Source organism: Sarcophilus harrisii, chromosome 3, assembly GCF_902635505.1.
Source record: "Sarcophilus harrisii chromosome 3, mSarHar1.11, whole genome shotgun sequence".
Taxonomy (NCBI): Eukaryota; Metazoa; Chordata; class Mammalia; order Dasyuromorphia; family Dasyuridae; genus Sarcophilus; species Sarcophilus harrisii.
In genome coordinates this window covers 419,069,706-419,092,964 of record NC_045428.1, presented here as the reverse complement: position 1 = coordinate 419,092,964, position 23,259 = coordinate 419,069,706, and positions in this window count along the sequence as shown.

Sequence of the window (23,259 nt, the reverse complement as noted above, 5' to 3'; positions counted from 1 at the left end):
GAATTTAATTAAGATAATTCTCTGATAAATGTTAATCCTGTGATAGATGCTTTTTCCACTTTTTTAGAGTATGTCTGCCAGAGATCATGTTCCACTGACAAACTTTGTCAAATATGATAAAATCTTCAACTCTGGGTCATCCTTTATAATTAGATACTTGGTGGCAGTTTGATGGCACTATAATGCATAGAGTGCTGGACCTGAAGTCAGAAAGGCTCAACTTCCTAAGTTCAAATCTGGTCATAGACATTTATTAACTGTGTGATCTTGGGCAAATCATTTAACCATATTTGCCTCAGCTTTATGAAATGAATCAGAAAAAGAAATGACAAACTACTTCAGTATCTTTGCCAAGAAAACCCAAGAGGGATCATAAAATGTAGAACATAACTGTATAACTTATAGAGGCACTGTATAAATACACCGAAATTTGGGAAAGCTTTTGACTTATAACATTTTTTATTGACAATAAGAGATTTAGTACTCTGCACTTCATAAACAGAATATAGATAGTAAAGTCTTTTGCAGCATCAGAGAATTCATTATGTAGAGAAACCCTGTCAATGTAAAAATCATAGGAAACTATATGTTTATCTTTTCCTATTTGTGTATCAGCTCCTTGAAGTCAATACCTGCTTAATAAACGAATGGATTTTTCATTCATTCATTCATTCGTTCATTCATTCATTCATAAAAGTGAAACTGTCCCTCTCTACTCAGGCAGTTAATATTTTATTGGAGGAATAAAACTCATATACAAATAAAATGCAATTTCAGAAGGAAGGGAATATTGATGATTGGGAAGTCCAAGTAAAGCTTCCTGTGGAAATGTCACAACCCCAATGGGTCTCTCATTACATATCAGAGCTCATTCTAGAAATTAGCAAAGATTAAATTATGTGTAGAAAATGATATTTATACTTGCTACTTGTTAACAATTGGAGTGTTAAAATATCAAAGTTTTCCTTGTATTACAGTAATGTTTACTAGCTTGTGAGATAAATATGATCTCATCTTAAAACAAAGGAACACAAAATAATCAGTGACATGAAAGGTAGGACTTCTAAATCCCTTTCAGCTCTCCATATATGATCCTATGAAAATCATTATGAAGCATTGCAGTGGGATGTTAGTGAGAAAAAAGGATCTACATGGTACAATAAAAAGGTGACAAGGTGATAGATAACAGGAGTAGAATTTTTATATCAGTTTCGTGTTCAAAGTTTGTAGCAGTTTGAGATGGAGGGTAAAATCTATTATATTACTGAATGTTAAAGAAGATATTTGTCTTTGGGAAATCTACTTCCAGGATAAATGAGAGTAGGGAAATGGGTAGCTTTCATCTCTTTAATCCATGAAGATGTCAACAAGGAGATGGAATTTTAGAAGCTGAATGAATATAGAAAAAGAATTGGCTTAGTGAATGGGAAGTGGCAAATTGAATAAAGGTGAAGATGGTCAAACAAATCTTTTGTTGTTGTAGAACTCTATTTAGGGTTTTCTTGGCAAAGGGTGCTTTGCTATTTTCTTCTCTAGCTCATTTTTCAGATGAGCAACTGAGTCAAACATGGTTAAGTAATTTGTTTTCAAGTTTGTGAGGCTAGATTTGAATTCATGAAAATGTCTTTCTGATTTGGAGCCCAGTGCTCTAGCTGCTTGCACCACCTATCTGCCCTAAAGAAACTTGGTGGAGTCTAATATGACATTACTATTTTAATTGTTTAGGGGAAAACTATTTTTAAACCAATTAAACTACTTGGCTATGTCAAAGCACAAAACAGTTCTTATGTGACAAGAATACAAAATTCTCAGTTTGATAACACTGAACACAGGGGAAGAGACTTCTTTTTTAAAAAGATAATCATTTTTTCCAACCAATGAGAAAAATTTGACAATGTATTTGCAGCCTTCAGTGGTGATCACAAACTTGGCCTAGGGCATTTCCTAGGGAATTAATGACCAGAGGGAATTAAGAGGCCTTTGGCTTTTCCTCAGGCCATCAGCTTTCCCAGCCAGTCATTAATCCCTAACAAATGTGCTGGGCCTCAATCATTAAAGCTTAATTGAGATGTCACCAAAAGGGTTAAAGAAGTTTTGACTATTTTACCACATGAATACCAGTAGTGAAATGCATTTAGAATCCCTGTTTAAAAGACATGTAATTGCCTCAGATTCTTTATATTATCATAACTCTTCAAAATTGATTGGTTTTAGGTTTATGGAAAAATATGCAAATTTGCAGAGAATATGACATACATTTCTCATTGTGGGTATAAAAGTAGTTCACACAGAATTCATTTGATTGAGTTTGATTACTGAACAAAATCTAATTATTTTAGATACACGTTCAGGCTTTTCTAGTGATGCATACTGTAGAAGAAAAATATTTGGCATGTGTGATTGTTTTTTGTCAGTTTCAAAATTTGTTGTGTACATAATATCTGCTCAGGGTCCATCTTGTTTATGAATCATTTAAACAATGACTATTTTTTAAAAGTATACCAAAAGGAATCAAGAGGATCAGAAACTTATTTAGAAGGAAGTGACCATCTGTGCACAACCAAATTGTGCATAAAAACTTGGACTTGGTTCCATGCCAGCCTTGATCTCTTGAAACTGTATGCACACTTTGTGGGGGCTTCCCAAAGTTTTGATAGGAATTCTTCAAGGCACAGTAGCCAGAATATGAAGTCACTATGATTTGATCTTACCAGAGTTGATCTTACCAGTCAATCCTAAAAAGGGAAAGGAGTAGGAAAAGTTTTGAAAGAGGATCTATCTATCATCTATCTATCTATAATCATCTATCTATCTATCTGTCTATCTAATCTATCTATTGAGGTAAATATAGTTAATAGTCAACAAACATTCTTAAAGCACCTACTACATGCCAGGTTCTGTATTAAGCACTGGGAATCCAAAAGAAAAGAGACAGTTTCTGCTCTCAAGGAATTTACAATGGAGGAAGACAATATGCAAAAAGAGGATGAAAGGGAGGTAGTCCAAGGGGATAGTTAGCCCCATAAGGGCTTGATCTTCTAAAACTAAACAGGGCTGCTGGTAGAACTTTGAGTTACCTGTAAAGTTCCAAGCCCTCTATAATGGAAGACTTTGTCAGAACACATGATTAATGAAGAATACAGTGGCATAAAATAAAAACAGAATTATACATTGAAAGGAGAACCAACTCCTTTCAGAAGATGCAGGTATAAATCACACATTTAATATTTTCTAATAGTTTTTTTAACATGATCTGAGGGAAATGTCACTGAGCAGTAAAATGAAGAGATTGGACTAATCATTTCTGAGGCAGTTTTTAGATCTATATTTGTGATTCTCTGGATATGGTGACTGTGGTTCTAGAGTACATGTTGATTACATGACCTATTAATGTGTTCTTGGTTGCCCTATTCCTATGAGGCAGCATAGTGAATGGAGGGAAGGGAGCTCTGGCCCTGGAGTTGGAGAGAACTTTGTTCCTTAATAATGGCCATTCTGGCATATCAACTTTGACTGTTTCAGTTTCCTCAACAGTAAAATGGGGATAATAATAGCACCAACCTCCCAGAAATTGATGTGAGGATCAACTAAGATAATATTTTTTAAAGCCCTTAGCACGGGGTATGGCATATAGTAGGCATTTAAGCAATGCTTATGTCCCTTTTGCCCCCTATATTTTAAGACTGGTGGTATTGATGTATACATAGCTGGGCAGATAATTATTTTTCCATTAATTTTTTCCCCTTTGATCCAAAATGCCCTTTCATATCATTTAGTTAAATTTCTCCTATGAGTTAATTTATTGTTATTAGCTTTGAGGTCTTCAGTGACAAGGTGCTCTCAGACAAGAACTTAATTTCAGTATTTGGGATTACCCAAGGAAGAAAGCAAGTTGATCTGGGTAAGCAGGGAGGCAGCAAGAGGATGATAATTCTAATGGAGATACCTTTTTGCCTACTATTCTGAGGCTACTTATATGAAAAGTGAACAAAGATCCTGGGACAACTGTACATAATTTTGGTTTTGGTTTTTATTATTCCCTGTAAGATGTGACCCATTATACTATGGCTGCCAAGAGAAATGTCTTGGGGAAAAAAAGGAGAGAACCAGACATGACCTCCTTGTAGAGGAGCTGTAATAGAGGGGACTAGGTTTTCCCTGGGGGCTTCTTCTATTTATCTGTGTTTGTGTTTCCCAAGGAAAATCTATATTTTCAGGCAGAGAATCCTGAGAAAGTGTGATCACATAGGATGGCTAACTTTACTACCCGGAGAGTAAGAGTATGTCTTCCCCAATTTTGGAGTATCCTCTTGTCTCTCAGGTGTGGCTGTGCCACAGAATATTAGATATTTTCAGCCAGACTAAAGATTTAACGCCAAAGTTGCCTTTTGTCTGTCATTATTAAAGCAAAATACAAACACTTTGTTACTGTATTCAATACCAGTAAAGAGAAAAGAAATACTTGACAGTATGGATGCTATAGTGCAAGGGTATTACTAATCATTAGAGTTGACCTATGTATACTTGCTGACCATTACAGAACATTAAAAAAAACATTATTAGACAGTGAAGGACTAAAGCAACTCAGTTCTGGAATTCAGACATTCAGGTATTTTTGCCTTACATTTGATTGATGGTTGTCAATAAAATAGCCTTTACATTGGACAGAGGATGGTAAATGAAGACAGATAGCTATGTAGTTTGGTGGATAGAGCAGTGGGTCTGAAGTCAGGAAGACTTGTGGTCAAATCCCATTTAAATGTGGGAGTTTGGACAAGTCAGTTAGCTTCTGCCTCAGTTTCCTTACCTGTAAAATGGGAATAATACTAACCCCTATTTCCCATGGATAGTGCAACACCCAAATGAGAAAATATTTGTAAAACGCTTAGTGCAATCTCTGACTCCAGGCCCAGTATGTTCTATCAAATGAACCATCTCCCTGCCTCCTGTATGGCAAAGGGAAGCAAAAGAAAATATTGATTCCATAAACATTTATTAAGGGCCTACTATGTGCCAAGCACTAATTAATGAGTATACAATTATATACAATATTATACAATTAAGAAAAAAAAATATAAACAATCTTCCCTCAAGGAACTTATAATTTAATTGAAGAAGATAGGATAGAAAAGGAAGTTGTAAAGAAAGGGAGGGGGAACCAGAACTGAGGCATGATATTCTGGAGTTTAATCCAAGTAAAGGTGTTGATTAAAAATAGAATTACCTGGAAAGTTCAATCTCATTTTTCTATAAATGGACATAGAAGGATAGTTGATCCCAAGATCATAGTTTACTGAATAGAAATGGTCAGACTAACACATTAGGAAAATCACCTGGGCAACTATTTGAAGGATTGATTAGAATGAGGAAAGATTTGAGGCCAGGTATCCAATTAGAAGGCTATTATAATAGTCCATGTGAGAAGTGATGGGATCCTCAATGAGGGTAGGGGTGTCTGAATAGAGAGAAGAGGATAGAAGGGAAAATATATGATTGAAGCAATAATAGTATGGTTTGGCCATTGAATAGAATTGTGCTAAGGGATACTGAAGTGACATATGAACCTAGATAACTAGAAGGATATTGGTACCTTGAAATTAATAAGAAAATCTGGAAGAGGAATGGGATTTTTTTTGAGGGGGGATAGGATCTTATCATCAATAGAATTAGAGCTAGTAAGGAATTTAGAAGTCTTTGAGTCTACCCTTTTCAATAAACAGATGAGGAATCTTATCTGGCATGCAGATCTAACTCATTTGTGCCAATTCAGCTTGTGAGATACATTCTGTCCCACGCAAAATGAAATGGGAAGAAGTCTCTTACTAATCTGCCATTGCCCTGGAGTGGGAATGCTGCCCTACCGGTAGCTTCTCCAGCCATGAGGTGATCTGAGGGAACAGGATGGGTATGCTAAGTGTGCAGAAGAGTTTTGTGTACAAAACCTGAAATGCTATAGGAATTGCTCTGATGGTGGTCAGGTAATTGTCCTAGGAGTCTGCCTCCCGAAGCAGAAGTGGGGAGGTTGGGCACTTTCATATCAGAAGGAGGGAGAAGAAAGTGCTAAAGGATTGGGAGATAAGATAGTTATTGGTTGTATTAAAGACAAGGTCTATGACTGGCAAATGAAGGGACAATGGAATGTGATCCATCTTTCTAGTTTCTAAATGTAACCCGAGCCCAGCCTACAGAAGGGAAAGCTAATAAAAATTTAATAACCAGTTTTCTAAAAAGAAAAAAAGTGTACATACAACATATTTTAATCTACTTTATTAAGGTGTTTTGTGGTTGCTGTTGCTGGACAATCAACAAAACAACAAATTAAGCCTGATTTATAACCTTTACCAATTTCTGGAGTTTTAAGTGCTCACATTAAAATTTTTTACCACTTTTTAAGGAAGCTGGCTGTAGCATACTCCTGAGCCATAGCTCCCTTGAGTCTTTTGTAATTTCTACTCCCTACTTTGTAGATCACTGAACATCTTAAAGTCCAGATCTTAAAATTCCACAAATTGATAAATGAAAGCTCATAAAAAAGAGCTAGATTAGATGTGATTGATCCCTGAAACAAAACAAAATGTTATTATTTCTATTTTAGGATTTGTTTCATGAGAAGGGGACTGACATATGACCTTATGTGTTCCATAATCCTTTCAGTATCTAACTCTTTAGAGATTCTATAGGAGTATACCATTGCTTGAAAAAGTCAAGGCAATGAGAATGGGAAAAATGTATGGCCATATATGACATGCCTGATAAAAATTTCAAAGTAATATATTAAGGAATATCAGTGTGACTTTTTTAAAAGACAGGACAAGCTTGAGAAAGAATAGATAATATGATCTGACCTTGTATAGAGAGCAGTGTATGTTCATGTTTTTAAATAATACTATAGGCTTTTGAAGCAACTACTGTTTATATGTCACCTTATCTCTAGGAAATTTGGGTATCTGCCTTGAAATTATTTGATGTTGGAAAATGAAGACTTTACCTACCACAAAGCAAATTACAAGCTTAGAAAACAGCTTCTTTTTGAGCTGCTGTTCCTCCAAGACTGGTTGACCATAGCAGCCTTAACTGTAAGCATTCCAGACAATTTTCTGTTGAAAAAAATAATTTACATTCAGCCTGAGAAGTCGTATGCTAAAAATTTATCTTGATGCAAATTAAAAGTGACGAGGTATAATCTGGAAAAACGAAGTTTATAATAGAAACAGCAACTGAACCTTAGCTACAGCATTATAAACTCAATGCTAACTTTCTTCAAGGGAAGAAAATGGTCAATGAAAATGAATGTAAGGTCAAAATGGGCTTACCGATCTGAAATGATTATAGTTGTATTTTTGTTATCCTAGAGCTAAGGGGGAATCAGCTTTCCTATTATATAATATACTTTTTAAAGATTCCCAAATACAATAATTTCTAATGTCTTTGATAGTACATCAATTATTAAATGTTCTTAAATTTTATCATTTACATCTACTTGTAGAATATACATAATTGCTATAGTGGCTAGAATGCTGGGCTTAGAGTCAGAAAAATATGAATTCAAACCCAGATTCAGACATTTACTAGCTGTGTGACCTCAGGCTATTTGCTTAATCACTTTCTGCCTTAGTTTCTTTATCTGTAAAATAAGGGTAATAATAAGCATTTACCTTGCAGGATTACTGAGAGGATTAAATGAAATAATATTTCTAAGGCACCTTACATATATAGAAGGTGCTTAATTATTTGTTGCCTCCCCCCTATTATTTTTTGTCATCCCAAATAAGACCAACCAACTTTAATTCACTGGATCTTCTCCATCAGGACTGATTGCAAGTCATCCATTCCTTCTCATCCAGTGTGGTTTTGTTCTTGTTCTCTCACTGATGCTTCTAAAAGAATTCACTTACTATACTAGTGGTTTTTCTCCATGTCTTTTTTTACTCTTTGTGGGTATCAGTAGGGGATTTCCCATTTGTCATCACTTGCTCTTGTCACATATAAGGCCTACCTGCATTTCTGAATACAAATTTCTTTAATGACATGTTTTGCTCCAATTATTGTGTCTCGGTCAACATTATTTTGCAATTTACTAAATATATAATTGCAATAATAATAATAATTTCTGACATGGCATTTCACTTTAATTTCTGCAAAACACTTTGTATACATTATCACATTTGATCCTATCTTTTGCCTACTATCCATGTCTCCATTGCTCTTTGGATTATCTCATATCCTTGTTCAAGATGTTTCAATGTCTCTCTGTTCCCTCCAGAAAAATACAAACACCTAAGCTTAAAAGCCTTTCACAGTCTGAAAACAGTTTGGTTTTCCAGAATTACTTTATATTATTCTATTTCTTTCTTTTACTTACTCTTCATTCTCACCAAACTGCTCTACATATGATTTTCTGGCCTTAGTTTGCTTTGTCCTTCCTCTGCGTTTTTTCAATGACCCATCTCTATGCCTGGAATTTACCCTCTCCTTATCTCTATGTGTTGGAATTAATACTTTCCTTCAAAACTTACCTCATGTACTATCTCTTCCAGGAAGACTTTCCAGTCTCTCACCTTTCCATTGATTTTTGTCTCCTCAGAAAAACACATGCAACATGTATGTATGTATACACACATATATGTATATATGTATGCATGTATGTATGTGTATCTCAGCAGGACTCTGAGAGCTTCTTGAAGGATATATACATATGTACATACATATCTATATTATGTATAGTCCTTGTGTTTTATTGATTAGCACAGTGCCTTGAAAACAGGAAAAGATTAATGAGTTCTGACTAGATTGGATTTTTCATACACACACACACACACACACACACACATACACACACACCCTGCTCAATGTGTTCCAGTATTTCTCTATTACCTACAGAATCAAATATAAATTTTTGCATTTGGCATTTGAGGATCTTCATAACCGGTCCTCTTCCTAGTTTTCCTTTCCTATTTCCTAAAATATAAGATAATATATTCTTATATTTTACTCCCCCTGTTCATTCTATGATTCAACTACACTGCCTTATGTGAAATTCCTGGAACATTCCATTTTTTGTTTCTATCTCTTTTCTCCATGCTTTTGTCCACATTCCTGGAATGTTTTAGAATATCCTTTCTTACCTATTGGTTTTCCTGGATTCCCTTAAGACTCATCTAAAGTCTCATATCCCACCTTCTGGAGCAAATTTTCCCAATTCCTATCCTTTAGTCCCCCACTCTGCTACTGATGCCTGCCTTCCTCTTTTACATTATTTTCCATTTATTCTGCATAGATCATGTATATTCTTAATTATTTACATTGTGTCTCCCATATTAGAATGCATCCTCCCTGATGACAGAGAATATTTTTGCCCTTTTTTTTTTTTTTTTTTTTTTTTTTTTTTTTTTTTTTTTTTTTTTTTTTTTTTTTTTTTTTTTTTTTTGTAGTTGCAATGTTTGTTATGTCTTGTTAACTTGCCTTACTTGGATTTGGGTTAGCTTTAATTTTTACTTTTTTTGGAGATTGTGCTAGTGTAAGACTTGTAACTATACATTGTTGGATGGGAAGGAAGAATTTCTTTTAAACAGGTCTCTGTGCAAAAAACACTGTAGGTATTACAAGTACAGTGAAATGTCCCAAACATAATATAATCTATTATCTCCTATTCAGTTCTGACTTCATTTTCTCATATCAACTCATTCTTACTGAGTCATTGATAAGTTACCTTACTAATTTAACTGCTTCAGTACCCATCTCTCTCTATGTGTGTATATGTTTGTGCATGCTCAAATTAGTAAGCATTTGTTCTGTGAGGGATTAAAGGTATAGGTAACCAAATCAAAGTAAATCAAGTTAACAAGTATTTACTATTCTTAAGATTCTGTGTTATTTATATTTTACTTTTCCTCAATAATGGATCTCATTCCTACTCATGGTAAAAATATACTTAAATTTTTCACATGATTTCTTTACTTTTTTACACTGTATTTCTACCTTTCTATGTGATTAATTGAAAATCAATCATTACTAAAAATAGTACTATCAAGTATAATTAATCCAAATAAATTATATGTGGATACTATCATCTAGTTGATTAATTTTTGACCAAAACAATGAATAAGTAAAGGAAGAGAAATGTAGGTAGATTTTTTATTTAGACAAACAAGCAAAATGTGATCAATGACTAATCTATGTCTAGTCTAACCTCCCACATTTATGGAAATGGAATAATACATAGGAAACAATGTATTTTGTTTTCATGGGATAAATGAAAGCTTCAAAGTCCTCTGGATCTTTGATTTAAAAATGGTTTTATGTTAGTATAAGACTCTTTCCCCCTTGCTCCTGCCCCCACTGTGGGCTTCACAAATGCTCAGCAATAGGCAAAGAAAATCATAATCATAGAATTGAACAGAATCTAAAGAAGCAGTTTTTGTATCTGTGATAAGCAGTATAAAATACATTTGGGGAGTATAGCCTGAAGTGTACTATCAAATCACCTATTTAAAATGAATTCAGTTGTTTAGGAGCAGAAATGAGGAATAGAGGGAGAAAGAGACTTCAGGAAAATACTCCTTTGAAGAATGATACTCAAGACCGAGTCCTCTGCAAGGCAATCCCTAACAAAGAGCAGGATAGCATGAGGCTATAAAATAACTAGGAAATTGCTATGAAAAGAAGTGAGCATAGAGATGCAACTTTTGAAACTAGTTATTCTTGCTGACTAGGTGCTTAGCTAAGTTGTTTCCATACTGTGGAAGAACTGAAAATGCTATCTTTAAATTTAAACTCTCAGGGCAAAACCCAGGGTGCCTGCCCTAGTTATGGTTGTGGAAAATTAGTATATTAACTGCCTTTTTGAGATTGTGTCTGCTCTTGGCTGAAACAGCTGGTTGAAAAGTGAAAAATTCATATAATCAACTGGTCATTTACATGTTATTTACATAACACCAAACAATTGGTTTGATGGATATTTTTCCCTGATGAATTAATCAAGAGACAGAATGAAATATCAGTTTGGTTCAGAGAATCCTGATATAGTTTTGCTTCGGTTAAATAATCAAGAGGAAGTGTGATAGAAGAAAATAATATTGTGCTTGGACTCAGAAGAGACCTGGATTTGAATTTTACCTTTGAAAATTACTAGGCATCAGAACAAAATTATAAATACTCTGAGCCTTTTTTTTTTCCTTCTTTGTGAAATAGAAATAATAACTGCAATTCTTATCTCATATTATTGTTATAAGGATCAGATGAGATATTTGAAAAATGATTATGTAAATATGTTATTAATTTTAGAAAATGCATAGATTGAGAACCAATTTTAACTAGTACCCAAGAAATTTTGTTTGTCTTAATTTTGTAGTATTTGAATAGACTTTTATTGATTATCTGCCATTTTATACTACCTAGATTTCCCCTATATTCATCACATCTTCCTTTCAGAGAGTCATTCTTATGACAATGATTTATTTTTAAAGAGGAAGAGAAAATAATCAGGAAAATAAATCAGCACATCATCTGATGACACATGCAATATTCCACTTCAGTGAACTGCAAGGTGAGGGATAAGGTTTCTTTTCATGTTTCCTCTTTTTGGTCAAACTTGGCCATTAAAATTTTGCAGAATTCAGGCTTACTTATTTTGTTGTCATTATTATTTATATTTTAATTGCTATAATCATTATGTTTATTGTTTTCCTGTCTCTCCTTCCTTTTCTTTGCATCAGATCACAAAAATCTTTTCATTCATTGAAAAGAATTCCTACTGTTTGCCATTTTTTATAGAACATCTATAAATTTACTTATCTATCCCAAAATTGACAGGATGACTCTATTTCCAGTATATATGTGCATATGTAGGCATACATATATCTATATCTATACACACATCTATATATATAAGCAGTATAAATATTTTTGTGTATATGAAACATTTTCTATCAATGATTTCCTTGAATATATGTCTAATAGTGGACTATGGATGAAATATATTTATTTGAATAATTCCAAATGTTTTCTAAAGGAGCTGCACTAATTCAAAGTTTCACCAGCAATGAATCAGTATACTTCTGACAAATTTCTATCCTTTTCTCATCTTCTGTAATCTTTGCCAATTGTTCTTAAACTCAATAAAGACCTGGGTTTGAATCCTACTTTGAGGACTTATTAGGTATCATAGCAAACTATGAACCTTCTTTCTGTTCTTTGCAAAATAGAGATAATGACAACTCCAATATATATATCTCATACGGTAATTATGAGGATGTCATCTTTATTAATTTTCTAAGTAGGTAAAATCTCAGAATTGTTTTGCTTCATGTTTCATTTCTGTCATATTGCCATTAATAGTTGCAATTCTTTTGAGAACTGTTTTTTAAAAAATATCTAATTGATATTTATTGATCATTAGCTTATTGGGGAATGGCTTTTGGTCATATATTTGTATTAATTGTTTATATAGATTGAATATGAAATCCTTGTCTGAAAAACTTGACGGGAAGATTTTCCCCAGTCACTCACTACACTTCTTGTTATAGATGCATTAATTTTGTATGGACATTTAAATTTCACAAAATCAAAATTATCTTTTCATCTTTTATAATTGCTTGCAACCCTTATTTAAGAATATATAGTTGAAACATATATAATTGGCTTTTATGGTATAATTTTTATAATAAAACTCACATATCTATTTTAAATTTATTGTGGAATATCATGTAAAAGATTGGTCTAATCCTAATTTTTGCCAAAGTGTTTTCCATTTTCTAAGTGGTTCTTATCAAATAGGGAATACTAAACTAGATAATTTATATTTATTAAATACTGTCTTATTTAGTTGTACTGTTATTTTTGATCTCTTCTCTAATCTGTGCCTTTGGACTACTTAATGTTTTTTTAAACCATTACAAAAATAATTTTTATGGTTGTTACTTTAGAATATAATTTGACAACTGGCAGTGCTATGACACCTTCTTTACCATTGCTCCCCCCCCCCATTATTTCTCTTGACATTTTGTTCTACAAATGAATTTTGTAATTTTGCCTACCTTCTAAGATACCCCTTTAATTGGGGAAGAACAAAAATCTATAAATTAACTTTGGCAGTATCATAATTTTATTTATATTAGTACAGCATATCTGTGATAACTTGAATGTTCTTCAAATATTTAAATTCTTTATTTCTTAAAGGTATTGAATATTGAATATATTTTGATATATTTATTTCCAAACATTTTGATGCATTTTATATTTACTTTGTATGTGAGTTCCCTTATTATTATTATTAATTCCTGGATTTTGTAATTATATGTAAATGCTTTTGATGTGTATATTTTATATCTTGTGATTTTATCAAAACTATTAATTGAACTAATTGTTTCCATTGGTTTCCCTGCTGATTTCTTTGGAATTCGTAATTCTTGTGATCAACAAGTAGGGATAATATTGTGTTTTCTTTGCCTGTCTTTATGCTTTAATTCTGCTGCTGTTAGCATTTCCTGAACTATGTAAATATAGTAGAGAAAAAATGCATACTTCCTTGACTCTGGTAACTATTGAGAAAATTTTAAATGTTTCTTCATTACTTATAATTCTTGCTTTGGGTTTCTGATAGATATTTTTTTCATATTCAAAATGATCTCTCTATCCCTATAGTTAGTTTGTAAGGTTTTTAATATACATGAAATATTTTGTCAAAGCATTTTTCTACATCTTTTAGAATCATTTGGTATAGGATATGCTAGCTTTTAATATAATTGTTTTGTTTTCCTAATGTTGAATCATCCATGCTTTTTTGATTTAAATTCAATAAATTGCTGCAGTGTTTTCCTCAGGATTTTATTTAAAGTTTTAAAATTAATATTTATTAATAATATTGTCCTGTAGTTCTCTAGTTCAGGTAAGAGGAATATATTTATCTCAATTTGGTGGAATGCTTTCATTCTGAAATTTTGGAGAATAACTTGTATAATATGAATTGAATTGAATATATGTCTAATAGTGGACTCTGGATGAAATATTACTTATTTTTAACTTTGATATAATTCTCTTGTGACTCCTTCATAGGAATATTTTGGTAACTGCTTTAAAACTGGTTTTATCTCTTTTTTTTTACAGAAATTCAATTACTTAATTTGTCTGTTTGGATTTCCATTAGTATGAGCATTTTATATTTTTGAGGGTAATTCTCAATTTTTTGTATACTTTCTCAGTTTTATCAGATTATAACTATATATAGTGGATCCTAAGAATTATTTTTGTTTCTTTTGATTTGTGTGTTTATTTGCTATTTTATTTATTTTATTTTCTGTACTCTGGTTTTTGGCTAATTAGCTTTTATTATTGTTTGTCTTTTCTATAATCATTTATTTTCCAACTTACATATTTCATCTTTAGTTTTTAGTAACTCCTGGTTTACCTATTTGTTGGATTTCTGATTTTTTAAATGTAATAATCTTTTCCATTTCATTTTACATGTTTTATCAGTTCTATGATTTTTTAAATTTGCAATTTATCTCTTTCTTTTGATATTATTTTAAATTAAATTTTATTTTTAATGAAGAAAAATTTTCCTTTTCTTTTTACATTTATCCCCTGAAAAAATTAAAACAAACCCTTATGACAATATAGTACGAACATTGTATACATACATGTATACATAAAAGGTATATTACATATATTACAAAATATTAAAATTTATATACGCTTAAATATATAACAAGAGAGAAAAGAAGATATAAGAGAGATGCACATACATATAGAGATGAGGGAGGAAGAGAAAAAGGGAGAGAGAAACAGGAGGGATAAGTAAGGTGGTAAAATAAATACCCACTTTATCCATGCTTATCAGGAGACTGGCTGTTTTTTTTCATGAACAATCCTGTGGAATAATGGCCAGTTATTGTGTTAATAAGAATTCTTAAGTCTTTCAAAATTTTTATTTTTAAAAATATTGTTATAATATAACTTATTTTCCTAGTTTTGCTGTTTCACTTTGCTATCAATTTATAGAAATCTTCCCAAGTTTCTTTGAAACTCTCTTTTGTCATTTCTTATATCACAATAGTAATTCACTGCATTCATATGCCATAATTTGTTCATTCATTTTCCAACTGATAGGCATCCCTTAGATCCTTTGACACTACAAAAACAGTTTGATATAATATTTTTGTATTTATAGATCCTCTTCTGCCTTTTAAAAAATCTCTTTGGAGTGTAGGCCTAGTAATGATATTGTTGGGTTTCTTCTTTAATCTTTTAGTTTTCCTCTTTTCTGCTTACTTTGAGTATGTTTTTTTAATTTTTAAAATATATGTTGTTTATTAATGGTTTCTTTTTATTTTTTGCTTAGGAATATGTTGTAAAATTTAAAATTGATTATATAATATGTAAGCATCTCTCTCAGGGATCTATTTTTTTTCTGAATAATATTTTAATTGCATTTCAATATCTAGCTTTTCTTTTCTTTAAACGTATTGTGATTGTTCTATTCTTCCTTATATGCAAATTGACATTGGAAAGTATACTTTAAAATATGTAAAAAGTGGTGGTGGTTCAGGAAATTACTCCTTATTGGAGGTTATGAACATCTCTGTATTAGCCTTTACCACCAGGCTTCTCTCTCTTGGTTGCTTCTTGGCAATGGGTTAACATGTGCATACATCTAGATTACTGGGACAATGGGTCAGCAAACAATAACAGGCTTCAATTAAATTATGAGTTTATCAAATTTGTATACATTCTCATTTCCCTCATATTTTTATCTGATATTATTCTGCAACTAATTGAATAGAAGGGATACATTGACATCTCATAGAAATAGAAATAGTCTCATTTGCTTCTTAACTTCTTTTTCTTGTTTGAATGGTTATTTCTAAGAACATTTTTGATGGGTTATATTCCTTATAGCTAGTGCACACAAAGTTTTAAGAGAGTGTGTGTGATTTTAAATGGCATTACTCTGGAAAGTTGTGTATTTTTTTTTAACTTGGTTGCAGATCAGCAAAAGAAGCAGATGTTTGGTTTTAGTGATTCTTGAAAAAAAAATTCTCACTTTAAAGTGTTTTTCTTTCTTTCTTTTTTTTTTTTTAAAGAAAAGCTGAAGCAAAGTAAGGAATTTAACCCTTTTACACTATTGGCACTTTTTTTTGTTTATGAGTCATTTACATCTTGAAATTCACTTTTTAAGATAATTTTTATAATTTTTTTTACTAACGTATGAAGATTTTTCTCAAAAATTTGTGTCTGTGTGGTATAGTAGAAAGATCACTGGCCAAAAATCTGACCAAGAATAAGAAGATAATACTAGTTTCCCTGAATTAGTTACTAATATTAATTTGTTTAATAACAATAAATTAAATTACTAATAATAGTACTAATACTCTGATTTTGAACTTTACCTCTTTGGGACTCACTTTCCTAATTTATAAAATACAAAACAAAGAAAGCTTGCTTCTCTCAAATTTATAAAATTACTGATTTGGAGTAAAATATATAATATCCCATTTTACCTATTATTCGAGGAAAATGTGATGTTACATTTCACTCATGTAAATTTTTATTCCTTTTTCACTGCTGACATAAATGCTTTTTTTCATGAATTACATTTTTTTGGACATATAACATCACTGATTTGAGAGAGGCAATTTGGCATAGAGATTCAAGAACTGGCTTTAAATTCAGGAAAACCTGTATTCAAATCCTAATGCTGATGCATACCAACTGTAAGGATACAGACATCCCTTAATCTCTTGGTGCTATAGGGAAGTCTGTACAAATATCAGTTATGGGTGAGTTATTTATCTATTTTGGTGTATGGAGTTTTCATATGGAGAATTCCTTACACTGATTTTTTTTTTAAGATCTCATGATTTACTCAAGGTAAATCCAAATCATTCATTAAAGAGTAAATTATATTTTCATGTATAAACACCTAAACATACTGTTAGAAAAGTAAATGGTTAATTTACACAAATGGATTGCCAAATTAAAAAAAAAAAACAATTACACTAAACTAATATCTTTAGTAATATAAAAGATCTTATTCTTATCTAAATTTCATTTTCTTTCTTGAGGTCCCAAAAGTCTGATTTTTAAATTAATAACTTTAGTTTTAAGTAATTAGATTTTAAAAATAAACTTCAATAAATCTCAGGCTTCTTTGAAAACATATCTTTATATTTTTATGATAATTTAGTATGCCATTCCATTATTATATAATAATTTATTCAGTCATTCCTGATAGTGAGTGACACCCCTTGGATTCCAATTTTTTTTTTTTTTGCTATGACCAAAAATCTTTCTTTAAATATTTTTGTTAGTATAGATCCTTTCTTTCTTTCTTTTTTCTGTATCTCTTTGAGCTTTTATGCACAGTAGTGGTACTATTGTATCAATGGGTATGCAGAGTTAAATGCCTTTAGGAATATAGTTTCAAATTGTTTTCTGTAGTGATGGGATCAATTCATAACTACACTAAAAGTGAATCAATGTGCTTCTCCAACAATATCCCCACCAACAACTGTCAATTTCCTTTTGTATTATCTTTGCCAATTTGATGGGTAAGAGCTGGAGCCTCAAAGTGTTTTAATTTTCATTTTTCTTCTTTTAATGGATTAGAACAATTTTTATGTGATTTTCTTATTTCTTGCTAACATGTTCTTTTGAGAACTGCTAGTTCATAGCCTTTGAACATTTATCTATTAGGAAATGATTCTTATCCTTATATATTTAAATCAGTTCCCGGAGATAACTTGAATATTAGACCATTTTCAAAGAAGCTAGTTGCAACTAATATTTTTCAATTAGCTGTTTCCCTACTAATTTTAAAATACATTGCTTTTGTTTATGTAGACCCCTTAATTCCACATAATCAAAACTGACCATTTCATCTCCTGGGATCCTTTCACTCATTTGTTTGATAATGAATTCTTCCTATCTTCATTTTTTAAAGAATACTTATAATAATCCAAGGTTTAATACAAAAAAAAGGTAGGAAAATTTATTGGTATGTCTAATGGCAAAAATACAATATTATCAAAGGCATATGTAATCTAGCTTCTAATCCCAATCATTGTAATAGTAGGACTCATATTCATATCATGGTAACTAAAATTGCTAGCTTAGAAATATATCAAATAAACTTCATTTTTTTACCTAGCACTTCTTCATGGTGCCAATTTTCCCCTCATATATCGTGTAAATGGAAAGATAGTTTCACTGAAATCATCCTAGTGTTGCCATATTCTGCCTGAGGAAATTTCTCAGATCAAAAATTTTATCTATTATATTTTTAAAAATTTATTTAATTTTAAAATTTAATTTAATCTAATTAAAAATTATGTAGCTGGATTTATATATATATGTATAGCTATATATATAAACTCTCAATAGCTAATGTCTGAGTAAAGTGTCTCTAATGTCTATAGGACATAAGTAGGATGATTATAAGCCTGACTTTTGGTGGAATCCTTTCTCCTCTTTCTTTCATGAGAAGAAATCTATTACATATAAATCTTTTTGCCTTTGGTTATAATTCGAAGAATGTTTGCATTTTCCTTCCCCTCCCCCCCCATTAAGTAGTTTATTCTTTAAAATAATGCTATAACCAGAGTAATAGCAGAGGGCAGCCAATATATCAATCAATAAGAATTTATACTAAATCAATTATACCCCAAATTAATGAAATCTCCAAATAAATACAAATCAGATTTTATATCCTCCTATATTCTTTTAGGTGATAAATCCAGAATTATTAACCTTAGTTAAAAATCTTTCATGCATGCACACATACAAAGCATATAGTTTCTTTATTCTCTCAAGCAGAGACCTAAGAAAAATACCTACATCAATATTTCATGGACATTGCAAAGTTGTTAATATTTTCTTCTCTGCTACTGCTTAGTAACAAATTAATTAAAACTAATTAAACCCCAATTAAAAGTTAATAGTTTAAAAAATTTTCATAACTAGAGTTTTTCTAATAATAAAAGAATCCATCAAATTCTATTCATAGGGAGGAACAGTGAATTGAGTGTTGTACCTGGAACCAGGAAGACCTGAGTTCAAATCCAGTCACAAATTCTTCAATTAATACTGTCACATGCTTTAAACATCTGCTATATTCTGGGCATTGTGTTAAGTGCTAGGGATACAGATAGGAAAAAGAAAGACAAGTCTGTGGCTTCAAGGAGCTTCCATTCTACAAGGCAAGACAACAAACAAAAGGAGATTGAAAAGTAGTACAAAGTAGGCACCTGGGATGAGGACACAATGGAAAAGCCAAAGAAGTCCAAAATGAATGCTGCTGCATGAGCAAGTGTCAGTCCTGTACCCCTCCTTAAATGTAGGTATTTATGACTCTACTTTTCAATTGTTGGGGCACATGGAATTGATGAGGTGTAAGTAGAAAAGGTAATTGGATTTTGCAAGATAATGAATCTAGTTGGTAAATAGTAGAGAAAAAAAGTCCAAACTCTTTGACATGACTAGTCACTTTACCTTTGCCTACTTTAATTATAAAATGGATATAATATCCACCTCCCAAAGTTGCTGTAAGGATAATATTAGATAGTTGCAAAGCACTCACTTTGCAAAGCTTAAAATACTTAAAATACATAAATACTATTATCTTTTTTTACATACATGTTGGAGTAAGGATTTCTTTTTGCCTATACCCTCCCATAAGGTGCACACCATGCTGAGGAATTTCTTTTTGGAATCCCAAAACTTTTCATCATTAGGGACAAATTGTTCTTCATAGCAGACATATTGATATTTCTTGAGGGGAGACTTTTTTGGCTTTTGAATATCTAATATCTATTATAATGCTTAACACATAAAGACACTTAAAGTTTATTCTTTGAACGATTGACTGAATAAAGTAGCAGTATGGATAGAAGTAACATTACTACAGACCTCTACTGCCCAATTTTCCCATTAGTTTCCTCTCATTTTCTTCTTAACTCTGCACTCTGGATTTTGAACTCATCATTCAATTGAAACAGATCAATTCAAAGTTACTAATTTTTGTTATCTTAATTGCCAGATTTAATCTTAATCTCTTTGCAAAATTTGATACTGTTGGTCATCTCTTCTCTTGGATACTCACATCTTTCTAAATTTTTCATCCCTTCTGGGTCTCCTACTAATCTACTTTTCTACTCCTGTTCTGTCTTATCTGCTAGATCTTTAACCAAGCCACACCTGCTACTGATGCAGATGATTCTTTCAATTTATCTAGCCCTAACCTTTCCCTTGATCTCCAGCCTCACATTTCCATCTGCCACTTTGAAGTGGATTTCCCACAGATATCTTAAATTGTACATGTTTAAAACTGAATCTTTTTTCCCAATTTCCCTATTACTGTTGTACTATCATCCTCCCAGGCATTCAGACTTGCTGTCAGTCTTGACTTCACTTTCAACTTTCCCTAACCCATATCTAATCAGCTGACAAAAACTATAAATTCTATCTTCATAACATCTCTTATATGCCTCTTCTCTCCTCTGAAACCAACAACACCTTAGGTACAGGCTGTCATCATTTCACATCTGAACTATATACTCTCTAGCAAATTATGCAAACATTGCCAATTATTTCAAAATTGCAAGTGCTCCAATGTCTTCCCTTCACCATGCTCATGAACTCCACTCCTCTTTCTTCCTCTCTTTCTCCTTACTCATTGATCAAATATTTATTGAGGATCTACTAAATGCAAATTTCTGGACTTGGTACTATGAAAGCTAGGAGGTATATAGGACAAGGTTCCTACTTGTATCTTACTCTATACACACATGCTAAATCCAATCTTTCCTATTTAATAAAAAAATGAATGTTAATATTGTTATTCAGTATTGTTTTTCTGTTCTACTTTGTGAGGCATCCTCCGTAGCAATGAGCCAGAATTGAATAGTTGGTTTCAGAAGAGTCCAGAATATACCTTTTTTTGTTTTGAGTTCTTAGCAGATATGTGAGCCTTTAATAAACTGATGATGTTGTTTGTTCTAAGGATGATAATGAAATTGCATCATCTTTTGTGGAGTATAGACTGAGAATATGGAGTAAGGGAAGGACACTGGCTTTGGAGCAAATAGTGATCAGAATTTTGGCTCTAATCAAATTTGTGAGTAACTTTGGATAAGTCACTTTAATTTTTTGATTTTCAGTTTCCTCATTTTTAAAATTAAAGATTTGAATTTAGTGATCTGGAAAATCCTTTCAGCTTCAAATTTCTGTAATGAATCCTGCTTAACCTGGTCAGACAAGAATACAACAGTTTTTGATTATAATTATTTTTAGGCTAAATATGTGCAATTCTTTTGTACATATTTCCACACCAAGATGTCAAGATGTGCAAGAAAAAGCAGCTGAAAAAGAAAAAATAACATAAGAAAAAAATTAAGCAAACAATAATAACAAAAAGATGAAAATACTATGCCTTGCGGCATATTCAGTCTCCGTAATTCTCTCTGGATGCAGATGGCATTTTCCATCCCAAGTCTATTGAAATTGTCTTAAATTACCACATTGTTGAAAAGAGCCAAGTCCTTCATAACTATCATCACATAACCTCATTGTTATTGTGTGTTATGCTCTCTTGATTCTGCTCACTTAATTCAGTATCAGTTCATGTAAGTCTTTCCAAATTTTTCTGACATCAGCCTACTCATCATTTGTTACAGAACAATAATATTCCATGACATTGATATACCATAACTTCTTCAGCCATTCTCCAATTGATGGGCATCCACTTAATTTCCAATTCCTTGTTACTATTAAAAGAGCTGCTGATACAAACACGGGGTTCTTTTCCCTCTTTTATGATTTCTTTGGAATATAGAGCCAGTAGAGCCACTGCTGGATCAAAGAGTATGAGGCATCAAATATATATACATTCAAAGTGTTATGTATAATGTACATATATATACATTGTATATACTTTTCTGTTCATATGCTGTATCCCTAAAATGTTAGTTCTCTTTCCAACTGGAGAGTTGGAAGTCTCCCAGAAGACAGAAACTAGAAGGGAGGGAGAGAGAGAGGGAAAGACAAAGAGATAGAGACAAATTCAGAAAAACAGAGAGAGAGAGAGAGAGAGAGAGAGAGAGAGAGAGAGAGAGAGAGATAAAGACACACACACAGAGAATATAGAGGTGAACAGGCTGATCTAGAAATAGGTTCTTTCTCTTCTCTCCCCATCATTAGAAGGTTTTAAGCCAAGACTGCATGGTCAGTTGTTGAGTATTTTGAAGTTTGATTTCTTCTTCAGATTTGGTGGCCCTTAAATTTTCCTTCAGCCTTGAGATTCTTTGCATCTGATTTCTAATCCCAGAGTTTTTTCATCTCTTTGATGTTCTGAAGCCAAACAGAATAGAGAGTGCCTAAACCTTATGACAGAAAAAGAAATTACTTGAAGAAGTTGCCATAAAAGGCTACTGAGGAAGCTGGATACTGTGAGAGAAAATTTGAGCACAGGCAAAATGAAATGATTCACCAAAATAAAACTACCCCCTCCCCAATAAGCCATCTATAAAATTATAATTTCTATTCAAATATATAATAATGCTAGCCATACTGATTGCAATGACCATTAAAATATTTTTGTTTATACTGCACCATTATTATACTGCAAAATACATCATTAATAGTGATAATGACAAATACTTTACATTTCACAATGATACTTTTATTGGGGGATCTTGTTGGTGCTTTGTTGACAAGTTGCAATTATTACCACTCTCCCCCCATTTACTGCCAGGGATAGTGGTGCACAGAACTGAAAAATGTGTAGTTTAGACCCTACTGTAAGATATTGGTTAGTAGGGAGAATTTTTACCATTCAATTTAATGCTCCATACATGAATGAATTATTTAATGTCTCTTTTCACAGTGATTAATATATCATCAAAATCTTCATCTTTTTCTCCACCACTACTAGCACCACCACCACAATCATCATCAAATAATTTTGCAGGAAGGGCATCTGATGTCTTTTATGGAATTTTTCATTCACTGAAGGGTAACAAAGCAGAAACCTGAATGATTTTGGACTTGAACACTACAACAGGTAAATCTCATTGACTCTAGTTCTAGTTATCTCTTTCTTGAGGGATTCCATATTACCCATTATTCCATTACTATCTCTGCCTGAATTGTTCTGTTGGTATTTTAAATTCAAAACATCTAAAATATAACTCATAATTTTTCCCTTTAAACTTACCCTAATTACAAACTTTTTTGTATCTATTAAGAGTACCACCATCTATCTAGTCA